This window comes from Hylobates moloch, unplaced genomic scaffold (genome assembly GCF_009828535.3).
Source record: "Hylobates moloch isolate HMO894 unplaced genomic scaffold, HMol_V3 SCAFFOLD_20, whole genome shotgun sequence".
In the NCBI taxonomy this organism is placed as follows: domain Eukaryota; kingdom Metazoa; phylum Chordata; class Mammalia; order Primates; family Hylobatidae; genus Hylobates; species Hylobates moloch.
In genome coordinates, this window is record NW_026652295.1 from 30,670,837 (window position 1) to 30,688,200 (window position 17,364).

Sequence of the window (17,364 nt, forward strand, 5' to 3'; positions counted from 1 at the left end):
CTGAAAGAGCACAAATAGACAATCTAAGGTCACACCTCAAGGAACTAGAGAAACAAGAACCAAGCCCAAAGCCAGCAGAAGAAAGGAAATAATCCAGATCAGAGCAGAACTAAATGAAATTGAAACAAAAAAATACAGTAGTGAAACAAAAAGCTGGTTCTTTGAAAAGATAAATAAACTTGATAGACCATTGGCAAGATTAACCAAGGAGAGAGAAAATCCAAAGAAGCTCAAGTAGAAATGAAATGGGAGATGTTACAACTGACACCACAGAAATACAAAAGATCATTTGAGGCTACTATGAACACCTTTATGTGCATAAACTAGAAAACCTACAGGAGATCAATACATTCCTGGGAGGAGAAAACCCTCCTAACTTAAATCAGGAAGAATTAGATACCCTGAACAGACCGATAACAAGCAGCAAGATTGAAATGGTAATAAAAAAATTATAAAAAAAAAGTCCAGGGCCAGATGGATTCACAACTGAATTCTACCAGACATTCAAAGAAGAATTGGTACCAATCCTACTGACACTATTCCACAAGATAGAGAAAGAAGGAATCCTCCCTAAATCATTTTATGAAGCCAGTATCATCCTAGTACCAAAGCCAGGAAAGAACAAAAGAATGTAACAACAACAACAAAAAAAACTACAGACCAATATCCCTGATGAACATAGATGCAAAAATCCTTAACAAGATACCAGCTAACCAAATCCAACAACATATCAAAAAGATAATCCACCATGATCAAGTGGGTTTCACAGCAGGGATGCAGGGATGGTCTAACATATGCATGTCAATAAATGTAATACACCACATAAACAGAATTAAAAACAAAAATCACATGATCATCTCAGTAGACACAGAAAAAGCATGCGACAAAATGCAGCATCCTTTTGTGATTAAAACTCTCAGCAAAATCAGCCTACAAGGGACATACCTCAATGTAATAAAAACCATGTATGATAAACACACAGCCAACATAATACTGAATGGGGAAAAGTTGAAAGCATTTCCTCTGAGAATCAGAACAAGACAAGGATGCCCACTTTCACCACTTCAACATAGTACTGGAAGTCCTAGCCAGAGCAATCAGACAAGAGAAAGAAATAAAGGCATTCAAATTGGTAAAGAGGAAGTCATACTGTCACTGTTTGCTGATGATATGATTGTATACCTAGAAAACCCAGAAGACTCCTCCAAGAAGCTCCTCGAACTGATAAAATAATTCAGCAAATTTTCTGGATACAAAAATAATGTACACAAATCAGTAGCTCTCCTGTACACCAGCAGTGACCAAGCTGAGAATAAAATCAAGAACTCAACCACTTTTTACAATAGCTGCAACAAACAAACAAACAAATCACACAACCAAAAAAACTTAGGAATATACCTAACCAACGAGGTGAAAGACCTCTACAAAGAAAACTACAAAACACTGCTGAAAACAATCATAGATGACACAAACAAATGGAAACACACCCCATGCTCATGGATGGGTAGAATCAATATTGTGAAAATGACCATACTCCCAAAGCAATCTATAAATTTAATGCAATTCCCATCAAAATACCAGCATCATTCTTTGCAGAACTAGAAAAAACAATCCTAAAATTCATATGGAACCAAAGAAGAGCCCAAATAGCCAAAGCAAGGCTAAGTGAAAAGAACAAATCTGGAGGCATCACATTACCTGATTTCAAACTATACTTTAAGGCCATAGTCACCAAAACAGGATGGTACTGGTATAAAAATAGGGACATAGACCAATGGAACAGAATAGACAACCCAGAAACAAACCCAAATACTTATAGCCAGCTGATCTTTGACAAAGCAAACAAAAACATAAAGTAAAAGTGGGTAAAGGACACCCTATTCAACAAATGGTGCTAGGATAACTGGCAAGCCACATGTAGGAGAATGAAACTGGATCCTCATCTCTCACATTATACAAAAATCAACTCAAGAAGGACCAAGGACTTAAATCTAAGACCTGAAACTATAAAAATTCTAGAAGGTAACATTGGAAAAACCCTTGTAGACATTGGCTTAGGCAAGGATTTCATGACCAAGAAGCAAAAGCAAATGCAATAAAAACAAAGATAAATAGCTGGGACTTAATTAAACTAAAGAGCTTTTGCACGGCAAAGAGAATAGTCAGCAGAATAAACAGACAACCCACAGAGTGGGAGAAAATCTTCACAATCTATACATCTGACAAAGGACTAATATCCAGAATCTACAACAAACTCAAGCAAATTATCAAGAAAGAAAGAAACAGTCTCATCAAAAAGTGAGCTAAGGACATGAAGAGACAATTCTCAAAAGAAGATATACAAATGGCCAACAAACATATGAAGAAATGCTCAGCATCACTAAGGATCAGGGAAATGCAAATCAAAACCACAATGCGATAACACCTTGCTCCTGTTTCTCTGAATCAGGGTTTTTCTAAAGAAATCTTTCAGAATCAGCAAAAGTGGAGATGACCCAGGCATCTTGATTTGCAAAGCCACAAAACTAAGTTGTCAATTATCACTGTAGATAAGCAACTCATCTTTTTAAAGTATAGTTACTGAACTGATTCTGAGAAATCTTTAGAGAGAAAAAACTCAACAGTACAAATTAATTGGGAAAGTTAGAATGTCCTTTCTGCATTTTTCATTAAAAAAATTACACTATCTGAAATAACATACAGCTACTAAACTGCTTTGTATTCTATTAAGAAATAGCTCCTAAAGATGTAGTCTTGTTTCATAGTTGTTGCACTGTATCAAAGCTTTAAATGTAAGCCCAATTCTTCTCTGTATGGAAAGGAAACATTGTGTTACTTAATGAATTATTTATATAGAGCATTTGTTGCCAACTGTTGTTCCAGCCATCTACACAGGAGTCTGTTCTGAGGTGGCAATAGCACATGGAAAGATGAACTTTCCTTGTTTGTTTACCCGTTTTTCTTTGGCTGTATCTGATGACAGTATAAGATGTTCTTAATAAAGTTTCATGTTCTTTTAAAAAAAATCAGAAAATAAGAGATGTTGGCATAGATGCGGTGAACAGGGAACACTTTTACACTGTTGGTGGGAATGTAAACTAGTACAACCACTATAGAAAACAGTTTGGAGATTCCTTAAAGAACTAGAAGTAGAACTACCATTCGATTGAGCAATGCCACTAGTGGGTATCTACCCGGAGCAAAAGAAGTCATTATACAGAAAAGATACTTGCACATGCATGTTTATAGCAGCACAAGTCACAACTGCAAAAATGTGGAATGAACCCAAATACCCATCAGTCAACGAGTAGACAAGGAAACTGTGATATATATATATATATGGTGGAATACTATTCAGCCATAAAAAGGAATGAATTAATGGCATTTGCAGCAATGTGGATGGGATTGGAGACTATTCTAAGTGAAATAACTCAGGAATGGAAAGCCAAACATCATATGTTCCCATAAGTGGGAGCTAAACTATGAGGATGCAAAGCCATAAGAATGACATTGGGGACTCAGTGGGAAAAGGTGGGAAGGGAGTGAGGGATAAAAGACTACAAATTAAGTTCACTGTACTGCTTGGGTGATGGGTGCATCAAAATCTCACAAATCACCACTAAAGAACTTACTAGTGTAACCAAATATCACCTGTCCCCCTAAAACCTATGGAAATAATAAATAAAATCTTAAAACAAATAAAATGTGACCATTTAGTCCATTTATAATTAATGGAATTATTGATTGATATATATGGGTCTAAGATTATTTTATTGCTTGTTTTCTATTTTTTTCACCTATTTTGTATTATATGTTTTCTTATGTTTTTGGCCTCCCATTTATTTATTGAGACAGCATCTGGCTTTGTTGCCCAGGCTGGAGTGCAGTGGTGTGGTCTCTCTTGCAACCTCCACCTCCCAGGCTCAAGTCATCCTGCCACCTCAGCCTCCCGAGTAGCTGGGGCTACAGGTGCACATCACCATGCTCAGCTAATTTTTGTATTTTTTGTAGAGATGGGGTTTTGCCATGTTGCTTTGGCTGGCCTTGAACTCCTGGGCTCAAGGAATCTACTCGCCTCTGCCTCCCAAAGTGCCAGGATTATAGGCATGAGCCACTGCATCTGGCCTCTTGGCCTCCTTTTGGAATGATTTTTATAAATTATTCTATGATCAGCCTTTGTTAGTTTTGTATTATGCATTTTAAATTGTTATTGTTGTTACCTTAGCAAATACAAATATATCCCTGATGTGAGTACTTTATTTTAAAATTTATTTATTTAAACTGACAAATAAAAATTGTATACAATTATCATGTATAACATGATGTCTTGAAATATGTATACATCACAGAATGCTAAATCATGCTAATTAACATATTAGCTCATATACTTATCCTTTTTTATGATGAGAACACTTAAAATCTACTCAGTGATTTTTCAAGAATACAATAACGTTGTTTTTATAGTGGCCATGTTATAAAATAGATATTCTGACTTCCTTATTTCTTCTATGAAACTAAATTTTGTATCCTTTGACAAACAACTCCCCAATTCCCCCATTTTCTGTCCTCCATTTCCCTGCTCCCAGTACCTGGTAACCACCATTCTACCCTCTGCTTCTTCGTTCAACTTTTTAAGATTCCACATATAAGTGAGATCATGTGGTATTTATCTTTCTGTGCCTTACATTTCACTTAACATAATGTCCTCTAGGTTCATCCATGTTGTCACAAATGACAGAATTTCCTTGTTTTTTAAAAGCTGAATAGTATTCCGCTGTATATGTATCACATTTTCTTTATCCATTTGAAGCAGGACAGACATGTCCCAAAATTAGAGCTTAGCCCAGAAAAGTTCTTGACTTTGCCCAGGAATGAATTCAAGGACAAGCCAGTGGTTTTAGATAGCAATCTTTTATTGAACTTTACTGCTCCTTGCAGAGCAGGGCTAACTCATAGATAATTTTCCAAGTTGGCAATGAATGGACTGTTGGCAACTCTATACCCACTTATACCCACTTTCAATCATATGCCAATCAGCGGTGGGTTAATGCAAATTGGGGAGTAGTTTTTTTAAAGCTTTCTAGGAAAGGGGTGGTAACTTCTCGGTCATTGTCATGGGAAGGGGCAATAACTTCTGGGTCCTTACCATGGCATTTGAAAACTGTCATGGTGCTGGTGTCTTATACTAATGAGTAGTGAGGGCAACTAGGGATTGCTTTTGTTACCATCTGCTAGTTTCTGCTGTTTTTTTCACGTATCCTCTCAGTACCAGGAAATAAGTCCTGCCAGTCTCCTAATTCATTCCCCCCTCAGATATTAGCTACTCCTCCTTAATCTTAAGGGGGCTGAAGAAGGGTGGATGTCCATCTTCTGTAACTGCTTCCTGCTGATTTTATGGGCATAGGCCCTGATATGGTTTGGATTTGTGTCCCTGCCGAAATCTTATGTCAAATTTTAATCCCCAATGTCGGAGGAGGGGCCTGGTGGGAGGTGATTGGATCAAGGGGGTGGAGTTCCCCTTTGCCGTTCTTATGAAAGTGGGTTCTCACGAGATCTGGTTGTTTAAAAGTGTGCACACCTCCCCCTTCTCTCTCCCTCCTGCTCCAGCCATGTAAGATATTGCCTGATTCCCCTTCACCTTCCACCATGGTTGTAAGTTTCCTGAGGCCTTCCCAGAACACGTACAGCCTGCAGAACTGTGAGCCAATTAAACCTCTTTTCTTTATAAATTACCCAGGTTTCAGGCATTTCTTTATAGCAATGTGAGAACAGACTAATATAGAAAATTGGTACTGGGAAGTGGGGCATTGCTATAAAGATATCTTAAAATATAAATCTTAAACTATGAACTTTGGGTGATAATAACACATACACATAGATGAGACTGCGAACAAATATTAGGAGAAGCAAATCGAACTTTTAGAAACAGTAAATATTAGTAATTGGCTAAAACTCAATAGGCTAATCAGGACATTAGACACTGAAGAGAAAGTCAGTGAATTGGAAGGTAGACCTGAGGAAGTTGTCTATACTGCATTGCAGACAGACTTAAAAATACATAAAAACAAGGTTAACAGAAGTAGAAACTAGAAGGAGAAGATCCAAAATACATTTGAATTCCAGAAAGAGAATATAGAAAGCATGGAGGAAAAGCAAAGTTCAAAGAAGGAATGCTTAAGAATTTTTCAAAATCGATGAAAGACATTACTCTAAAGTTTTAAGATGTGCACTTCTAGAGCAGGAATAATGAAAATGGACTGGACATGTAGTAGTGAAACTGTGTAACACCAAGGCAAAGACAAAATTCTAAATATTACCAGACAGAAAAAGACAAAATAACCTGCAAACTAACTAGGTATTAAGCAGACTTCTTAAGAGCAAAAACAAAGGCCAAAAGGCAATGGATAACATCTTCAATTAGCTGAGAAAATACGTTGAGTTCCTTATTCAGCAAAACTATTATTTTATAATGAAGGCGAAGTTAATTTTTCTGGCAAAAGCCCAAGGGTTTATTATTCACAGATCCTCATTTAAAAATGAAATCACAGTCAGGGTGTGATGGCTCACACTGGTAATCTCAGCACTTTGGGAGGCCAAGGCGGGCGGATCAGTTGAGGTCAGGAGTTCGAGACCAGCCTGGCCAACATGGTGAAACCGTTTCTATTAAAAATAGAAAAATTAGCTGGGCGTGGTGGCACATATCTGTAGTCCCAGATAGAAGGCTGAGGTGGGAGAATTGCTTGAACCTGGGAGGTGGAGGTTGCAGTGAGCTGAGATCACACTACTGCACTCTATCTTGGGTGACAGAATGAGAGACCCTGTCTCACACAAAAAACCTAAAAACCAAAAAACGAATCAAACCACAAAGCAAGGATTAAGATACAAAGAGAAATAGTGAGCAATATTGGTAAACATATGAATGTATCTGAAAAACACAGACTATAAAAATAATTTTACCATGACTAATTTTGCGGTGCATAAATATAGCAGAATGAAAATATCAGACAACATTAGCAAAGACAATGGAATAGTACTGTAAAACTATGCAATATGGAAAGCACTAGGTGAGGTATCATAAACAAAACTGAATAAATCAGTAATCATCATAAATATAAACGGTTTAAACTTGCCACTTAAAAGACCTATACTTTAAGACAGGGAAAAAGGATCCAGTTATTTTCTATTCACAAGATGTATTGGAATCTGAAAAGTAAAATAATAGAGAAAGACAAAGCAGAGGAAAATATTAACCAAAAAGCTATTATTTAAAATAAAATTTAAATCAGAAATTATTATTTGAAATAAAGACTATCGGAGGTTCCTGGGAAAGATGGCCGAATAGGATCAGCTTTGGTCTGCAGCTCCCAGTAAGACCAGTGCAGAAGGCGGGTGATTTCTGCATTTCCAACTGAGGTAACTGGTTCATCTCATTGGGACTGGTTAGAAAGTAGGTGCAGCTCATGGAGGGTGAGCAGAAGCAGGGTGGGTTGTTGCTTCACCTGGGAAGTGCAAGGGGCTGGGGACCTCCCTCCCCTAGCCAAGGGAAGCTGTGAGGGACTGTGCTATTCAGACCAGGGACTGTGCTATCTGGACCAGATACTATGCTTTTCCCATGGTTTTTGCAACCCACAGACCAGGAGATTCCCTTGTGTGCCTACACCACTAGGGTGCTGGGTTTCAAGCACAAAACTGGGCAGCTGTTTGGGTAGACACCAAGCTAGCTGCAGTTTTTTGTTTTGTTTTGTTTTGTTTTTCATATGCCAGTGGCACCTGGAACCCCAGCAAGATAGAACCATTCACTCCCCTGGAAAGGGGGCTGAAGCCAGGGGGCCAAGTGGTCTTGCTCAGTGGGTCCCACTCCCACGGCGCCCAGCAAGCTAATAACCACTGGCTTGAAATTCTCTCTGCCAGCACAGCAGTCTGAAGTCGACCTGGGACAATCCAGCTTGGTGGGGGGGAGGGGCGCCTGCCATTACTGAGGCTTGTGTAGGTGGTTTTCCCCTCACAGTGTTAAGGAAGCCACTGGGAAGTTCGGACTGTGTGGAATTCACTGCAGTGCAGCAAAGCAACTGTGGCCAGGTGGCCTCTCTAGATTCGTCCTCACTGGGCAGGGCATCTCTGAAAGAAAGGCAGCCCCAGTCAGGGGCTTATAGATAAAACTTCCATCTTCCTGGGACAGAGCACCTGGGGGAAGGGGTGGCTGTGGGAGCAGCTTCAGCAGACTTAAACTTTCCTGTCTGCCAGCTCTGAAGAGAGCAGCCGATCTCCTGGCACAGTGCTCGAGCTCTGCTAAGGGACAGACTGCCTCCTCAAGGGGTCCCTGACCCCCATGCCTCCTAACTGGGAGACACCTCCCAGCAGTGGTTGACAGACACCTCATACAGGAGAGCTCTGGCTGGCATCAGACGGGTGCCTTCTGAGATGAAGCTTCAGAGGAAGGAGCAGGCAGCAATCTTTGCTGTTCTGCAGCCTCCACTGGTGATACCCAGGCAAATAGGCTGTGTAGTGGACCTCCAGCAAACTCCAGCAGACCTGCAGAAGAGGGTCCTGACTGTTAGAAGGAAAACCAATAAACAGAAAGCAATAACATCAGCTGGGCACGGTGGTTTATGCCTGTAATCCCAGAACTTTGGGAGGCCAAGGTGGGCAAATCACGAGGTCAGGAGTTTGAGACCAGCCTAGCCAATATGGTGAAACCCTGTTTCTACTAAAAATACAAAAGTAGCCGGGCATGGTGGTGTGCACCTGTAGTCCCAGCTACTTGGGAGGCTGAGGTGGGAGAATGACTTGAACCTGGAAGGTGGAGGTTGCAGTGAGCCAAGATCATGCTGCTGCACTCCAGCTTGGGCAACAGAGAGAGACTGTGTCTCAAAAAAAAAGCAATAACATCAACTTCAACAAAAAGGATGCCCACACAAAAACTGCATCCAAGGTCATCAACATCAAAAATCAAAGGTAGATAAATCCACAAAGATGAGGAAAAACCAGCGCAAAAATGTTGAAAATTCCAAAAACCAGAATGCCTCTTCTTCTCCAAATGATTGCAACGCCTCTCCAGCAAGGGCACAAAACTGGACAGAGAATGAGTTTGACGAATTGCCAGAAGTAGGCTTCAGGAAGTGGGTAATAACAAACTCATCTGAGCTAAAGGAGCATGTTCAAATCCAATGCAAGGAAACTAAGAACCTTGATAAAAGATTACAGGAACTGCTAACTAGAATAACCAGTTTAGAGAAGAACATAAATGACCTGATGGAGCTGAAAAACACAGCACAAGAACTTTGTGAAGTGTACACAAGTATCCATAGCCAAACTGATCAAGCAGAAGAAAGGATATCAGAAATTGAAGATCAATTTAATGAAATAAAGTGTGAAGACAAGATTAGAGAAAAAAAATGAAAAGGAATGAACAAAGCCTCCAAGAAATATGGGACTATGTGGAAAGACCAAACCTATGATTGATCGGTGTACCTGAAAATGACAGGAAGAATGGAACCAAACTGGAAAACAAGCTCCAGGATATTATCCAGGAAAACTTCCCCAGCCTAGCAAGACAGGCCAACATTCAAATTCAGGAAATACAGAGACCACCACAAAGATATTCCTCGAGAAGAGCAACCCCAAGGCACAAAATCGTCAGATTCTCCAAGGTTGAAATGAAGGTGAAAATGTTAAGGGCAGCCAGAGAGAAAGGTCAGATTACCTATAAAGGGAAGCCCATCAGACTAACAGTGGCTGGCTCTCTCTGCAGAAACCCTGTAAGCCAGAAAAGAGTGGGGGCCAATACTCAACATTCTTAAAGAAAATAATTTTCAACCCAGAATTTCATATCCCAGCCACACTAAGCTTCTTAAGGGAAGGAGAAATAAAATCCTTTACAGACAAGCAAATGCTGAGGGATTTTGTCACCACGAGGCCTACCTTAAAAGAGCTCCTGAAGGAAGCACTAAATATGGAAAGGAAAAACCAGTACCAGCCACTGCAAAAACACACCAAAATATAAAGACCAATGACACTATGAAGAAACTGCATCAACTAATGTGCAAAATAACCAGCTAGCATCATGAGGACAGGATCAAATTCACAAATACCAATATTAACCTTAAATGTAAATGGGCTAAATGCTCCAGTTAAAAGACACAGACTGGCAAATTGGATAAAGAGTCAAGACCCATCACTGTGCTGTATTCAGGAGACCCATCTCATGTGCAAAGACACACACAGGTTCAAAATAAAGGGACGGAAGAATATTTACCAATCAAATGGAAAGAAAAAAAAAAAGCAGGGGTTGCAATCCTAGTCTCTGATAAAACAGACTTTAAACCAACAAAGATCAAAAAGACAAAGAAAGGCATCACATAATGGTAAAGGGATCAATACAACAAGAAGAGCTAACTATCTTAAATATATAGCACCCAATACAGGAGCACCCAGATTCATAAAGCAAGTTCCTAGAGACCTATAAAGAGACTTAGACTCCCACACAATAATAGTGGGAGACTTTAACACCCCACTGTCAATATTAGACAGATCAATGAGACAGAAAATTAACAAGGATATTCAGGACTTGAACTCAGCTCTGGACCAAGCGGACCTAATAGACATCTACAGAACTCTATACCCCAAGTCAACAGAATATACATTCTTCTCAGCACCATTTAGCACTTATTCTAAAACTGACCACATAATTGGAAGTAAAACACTCCTCAGCAAATGCAAAAGAACGGAAATTGTAACAAACAGTCTCTCAGACCACGGTGCAACCAAAGTAGAACTCAGTATTAAGAAATTCACTCAAAACCGCACAGCTACATGGAAACTGAACAATCTGCTCTTGAATGACTACTGGGTAAATAACGAAATTAAGGCAGAAATAAGTTCTTTGAAACCAATGAGAACAAAGACACAATGTACCAGAATCTCTGAGACACAGCTAAAGCAGTGTTTAGAGGGAAATTTATAGCACTAAATGCCCACATCAGAAAATGGGAAAGATCTAAAATCGACACCCTAACATCACAATTAAAAGAACTAGAGAAGCAAGAGCAAACACATTCAAAAGCCAGCAGAAGACATGAAATAACTAAGATCAGAGCAGAACTGAAAGAGATACAGACACAAAAAACCCTTCAAAAAAATCAATGAATCCAGGAGCTGGTTTTTTGAAAAGATTAACAAAATAGATAGACAGCTAGCCAGGCTAACAAAGAAGAAAAGAGACAAGAATCAAATAGACACAGTAAAAAATGATAAACGGGATATCACCACTGATCCCACAGACATACAAACTACCATTAGTGAATACTATAAACACCTCTACGCAAATAAACTAGAAAATCTAGAAGAAATGGATAAATTCCTGGACACATACACTCCCCCAAGACTAAACCTGGAAGAAGTTGAATCCCTGAATAGACCAGTAACAAGTTCTGAAATTGAGGGAGTAATTAATAGCCTACCACCCCCCAAAAAAGCCCAGGAGCAGATGGATTCACAGCCGAATTCTACCAGAGGTACAAGGAGGAGCTGGTACCATTCCTTCTGAAACTATTCCAAACAATAAAAAAAGAGGGACTCCTTCCTAACTCATTTTATGAGCCCAGCATTGTCCTGATACCAAAACCTGGCAGAGACACAACAACAACAAAAAAAGAAAATTTCAGGCCAATATCTCTGATGAAGATTGATGCAAAAATCCTCAGTAAAATACATGCAAACTGAATCCAGCAGCACATCAAAAAGCTTATCCACCATGATCAAGTTGACTTCATCCCTGGGATGCAAGGCTGGTTCAACATATGCAAATCAATAAACATAATCCATCACATGAACAGAACCCATGACAAAAACCACATGATTGTCTCAATAGATGCAGAAAAGGCCTTTGATTAAATTTGATACCCCTTCATGCTAAAAACACTCAATAAACTAGGTATTGATGAAACATGTCTCAAACTAATAAGAGCTATTTATGACAAACCCATAGCTAATATCATACTGAATGGGCAAAAGCTGGAAGCATTCCCTTTGAAAACTGGCACGAGACAAAGATGCCCTCTCTTACCACTCCTGTTCAACATAGCATTGGAAATTCTGACCAGGGCAATCAAGCAAGAGAAAGCAATAAAGAGTATTCAAATAGGAAGAGAGGAAGTCAAATTGTCTCTGTTTGCAGATGACATGATTGCGTATTTAGAAAACCCCATCGTGTCAGCCCCAAAACTTCTTAAGCTGATAAGCAACTTTAGCAAAGTCTCAGGATACACAATTAATGTGCAAAAATCACAAGCATTCTATACATCAATAATAGACAAACAGAGCCAAATCATGAGTGAACTCCCAATTGCTACAAAGAGAATAAAATACCTAGAAATACAACTTACAAGGGATATGAAGGACCTCTTCAAGGAGAACTACACACCACTGCTCAAGGAAATAAGAGAGGACACAAACAAATGGAAAAACATTCCATGCTCATGGATAGGAAGAATCAGTGTTGTGAAAATGGCCATACGGCCCAAAGTAATTTATAGATTGAATGCTATTCCCATCAGGCTACCATTGACTTTTTTCACAGAATTAGAAAAAACTACTTCAAATTTCTTTTTTTTTTTTTTTGAGACAGAGTCTTGCTCTGTTGCCCAGGCTGGAGTGCAGTGGCGCGATCTCGGCTCACTGCAAGCTCCGCCTCCTGGGTTCACGCCATTCTCCTGCCTCAGCCTCTCCGAGTAGCTGGGACTACAGGCGCCTGCCACCACACCTGGCTAATTTTTTGTGTTTTTAGTAGAGACGGGGTTTCACCGTGGTCTCGATCTCCTGACCTCGTGATCCGCCCGCCTCGGCCTCCCAAAGTGCTGGGATTACAAGCGTGAGCCACCGCGCCCGGCCTCAAATTTCATATGGAAACAAAAAAGGGCCCGTATAGCCAAAACAGTCCTAAGCAAAAAGAACAAAGCTGGAGGCATCATGCTACCTGACTTCAAACTATACTACAAGGCTACAGTAACTAAAAGAGCATGGGACTGGTACCAAAACTGATATATAGACCAATAGAACAGAACAGAGGCTTCAGAAATAACACCACATGTCTACAACCATCTGATCTTTGACAAACCTGACAAAAACAAGCAATGTTTTTAGGAAAGGATTAATTAGGAAAGGATTCCCTAATTAATAAATGGTGTTGGGAAAACTGGCTAGCCATGTGCAGAAAACTGAAACTGGACTCCTTCCTTATACCTTATACAAAATTACCTGATTAAAGACTTAAACAGGAAACCGAAAACCATAAAAACCCTAGGAAAAAACCTAGGCAATACCATTCAGGACATAGGCATGGGCAAAAAAGACTTCATGACTAAAACACCAAAAGCAATGGCAACACAAGCCAAAATTGACAAATGGGATCTAATTAAACTAGAGCTTCTGCGCAGCAAAAGAAACTATCATCAGAGTGAACAGGTAACCTACAGAATGGGAGAAAATTTTTGCAATCTATTCATCTGACAAAGGTCTAATATCCAGAACCTACAAGGAACTTAAATAAATTTACAAGAAAACAAAACAACCTCATCAAAAAGTGGGCAAAGGATATCAACAGACACTTCTCAAAAGAAGACATTTATGTGTCCAAGAAACATATGAAAAAAGCTCATTATCACTGGTTGTTAGAGAAATGCAAATCAAAACCGCAATGCGATTCCATCTTATGCCAGTTAGAATGGCAATCATTAAAAAGTCAGGAAACAACAGATGCTGTAGAGGCTGTGGAGAAATAGGAACACTTTTACACTGTTGATGGGAGTGTAAATTAGTTCAACCATTGTGGAAGAGAGTGTGGTGATTCCTCAAGGATCTAGAACCAGCAATACTTTTGACCCAGCAATCCCATTACTGGGTATACCCCCAAAGGATTATAAATCATTCTACTATAAAGACACATGCACACGTATGTTTATTGCATCACTATTTACAATAGCAAAGACTTGGAACCAACCCAAATGCCCATCAATGATAGACTGGATAAAGAAAACATGGCACATATATACCATGGAATACTATGCAGTCATAAAAAAGAATGAGTTCATATTCTTTGCAGGGACATGGATGAAGCTGTAAACCATCATTCTCAGCAAACTAACACAGGAACAGAAAACTAAACACTGCATGTTCTTGCTCATAAGCGGGAGTTGAACAATGACAACACATGAACACAGGGAGGGGGATATCACACACCAGGGCCTGTGGGGGTGTGGGGGCCAAGAGGAGGGAGAGCATTAGGACAAATACCTAATGCATGTGGGGCTTAAAACCTAGATGACAAATTGATGGGTGCAGCAAACCACCATGGCATATGAATACCTATGTAACAAACCTGCACGTTCTGCACATGTATCCCAGAACTTAAAGTATAATAATAAAAAAGAAAGAGAATATCATTAAAGTTAATAAAAGAAATTATCCTCCTGGAAAAATCTGGATTCTATATACACAGAACACATACTAAAAATGCGTAAATGTAAATTGTATAAAGCAAAATTGTATCTCTTTACACAGTATGCTAAAAAATTCAAGAAATGGCCAGAAAACTATTAGTAATAATATGAGAGTCTGATGTCACATTAATCAAGATAAATACAAAGATTAATTACTTTTCTCTACACTTGTTAAAATTAATTAAAAAAATAAATGTAAAAATCACACTTACAAGGACAACAAAACATTATAGGTACCTAGGAGTAAATATAACAAAAACTAATATGAAGAAGTTCTGTAAACTTTCGAGAAAGCACCAACTGTAAAGTCTTGTGAAAGCACCAATATGAAGACCTAAACCAATGAAGACTCATACGACATTTCTGGGTGAAGTGACTTCAACAATAATAATAATGTCAAATATCTCCAAATAGTTAACTCATTTTCAGCCAGAATGCTATTTTTTTTCGAGGGGAGTCAGGTAAAATTAAAGTTCGTATGGCAGAACATATTCCAAAAGAGCCAAGAAAACAATGAAAAAAGAGCAGAATAAGCCATGCTTAATACTCAAACTTTCTATATACCCTGTATAATCAAAGCAGTATGATATGACATTTTTATCCTAATTGCCTCACTTTACAAAATTGTAATATTACCAATATACTGTATATCTGCTTGTGTATTTTATTGTCTATATATCTGCTTATGTACTTTATACATAAGTTGATAAGCAACTTCAGCAAAGTCTTAGGATACTGAACACCTGTGATATGTACCTGAAAAGAAAAAATCACAATAAATCACTGGATTTCTTGATCCACCTAGAACTCGTTTTTGCCCCTTGGAGGGCAATGTGGCCCCTGTTGAGAATGCATGATTTAGGGGAAAAAGAATAGTTGATTCTACAAATGCTACTGACATAATTAGATATCTGTCAAGAAGGAAAAAAAGTGAAACCTCCGTTCACACCATAAACAAAATGGATTAAATATTGAATTGTAGAAGAGAAATAGAAAATAAAAATTGTAAAAGAGAAAAAATTAAGTGAATATAAATATGTGTACCATAGTAGTCAAGGAGACCATTTATTTATTTATTTATTTTTTCATCTTCTAGATTCAGCAAGTACATGTGCAGGTTTGTTACCTGTGTATATTGTATAATGCTGAGGTTTGGAATATGAACGATCCTGTCACTCAGGTAGTGAGCACAGTAGCCAATAGGTAGATTTTCAACCCTCATCCTCCTCCCTTCTTCCCCTCTCTTCTTGTCTCCAGTATCTATTGTTCCCATCTTTATGTTCATGTGTACCCAATGTTTAGCTCCCACTTGTGAGAACATGCCGTATTTGGTTTTGTTTCTGTGTTAATTAGCATAGGATAATGGCCTCCAGCTGCATCCTTGTGGCTGCAAAGGACATTTCATTCTATTTAATGGCTGAGTAGTATTCCATGGTATATATGTACCACATTTCTTTATCCAGTCCACTACTGATGGGCACCTAAGTTGATTCCATGTCTTTGCTATTGTGAATAGCACTGCAATGAACACATGAATGCACGTGTCTTTTTGGTAGAATAATTTTTCTTTGAGTATACATATATATATATATATATATACTCAAAGTATATATTGCTGGGCCAAATGGTAGTTCTACCTTTAGTTCTTTGAGAAATATCCAAACTACTTTCCACAGTGGCTGAACTAACTTACATTCTCACTAATCGTGTATATGCATTCCAAAGAGACCCTTTAGAAAGCCCAGAAGTTACCGAGCATAAGGCAGACACATTTGACTAAATGAAATATATTTTTATATAGTAAAATGTACCTTCGTTTAATTTACTTCATTTCAGTTAACAAATCTTTGGTGAGCATCTACTATGTGTGAGGCACTTTTCTAAGCACTGGAGATTCAGCAGTGAACAAAGTCCCTTAGAGTTTACATTCTTGTGGGGTAGAAAGTCAATAAACAAAAATAAATATATGATGTCAGGTGATAAATGCTAGGAATAAAGATACATCAGGGCAAAGAGATAGAGAATGGGGGGTACTGTTTTAGTTAGGGTAGTCAAATTTAAGCATATTTCTTAAAATAATTGAGTAATGCATATGTTTGAGGGGGAGTGTTCAGACTGATTCTGAAGCAAGAACTGCTTGGCAGGCATGAGGAGAACTGAGGAGGCCAGTGTGGCTGCAGCAGTGGAAGGGAGATGGAGAGTGGGTGATGAGGCTAGAGGAGAAGCCAGAAGCTAGATACTGTAAGGCCTTGAAGGCCATGATAAGAACTTTCGTGAAGCTGGGCATGGTGGCTCAGCCTAATCCCAGCCCTTTGGGAGGCTGAGGTGGGAGGGTTGCTTGAGCCCAGGAGTTTGAGACCAGCCTGGGCAACATAAGACCTCATCTCTACCAAACCTAAAAAATAAAAAATTAGTCAGGCATGGTGGCATGCATTTGTAGTCCCAACTACTCAGGAGGCCAAATGGAAGGATTGCTTGAGCCTGGGAGGTTGAGGTTGCAGGGAACTGTGATCACGCCAGTGCACTCCAGCCTGGGCAACATCTCGAGACCCTGTCTCAAACAAACAATCAAACAAAAAACAACTTTGGAATTTTTACACTGATAGGGGTTGGTCTTTGGAGAGTTTTGAGTAGAGAAGTGACCTCATCTGATTTACATTTTGAAAGCACGATTCTGTTGGGACTGGGGAGTGGGATGGAGAAGCTCAGTTTGGAAGCAGGCACAGCAATGCAGGTGAGATATGGCGATGGCTTGGACTTCTTGATGAAGGAGATGTGTAGTAGTCAGATTCAAGATATAATTTTAGGGTACAGGTTGATGAATTGGATGTAGAGAAAGAATGAGTAGATTGGGAAAACATATTTTCAA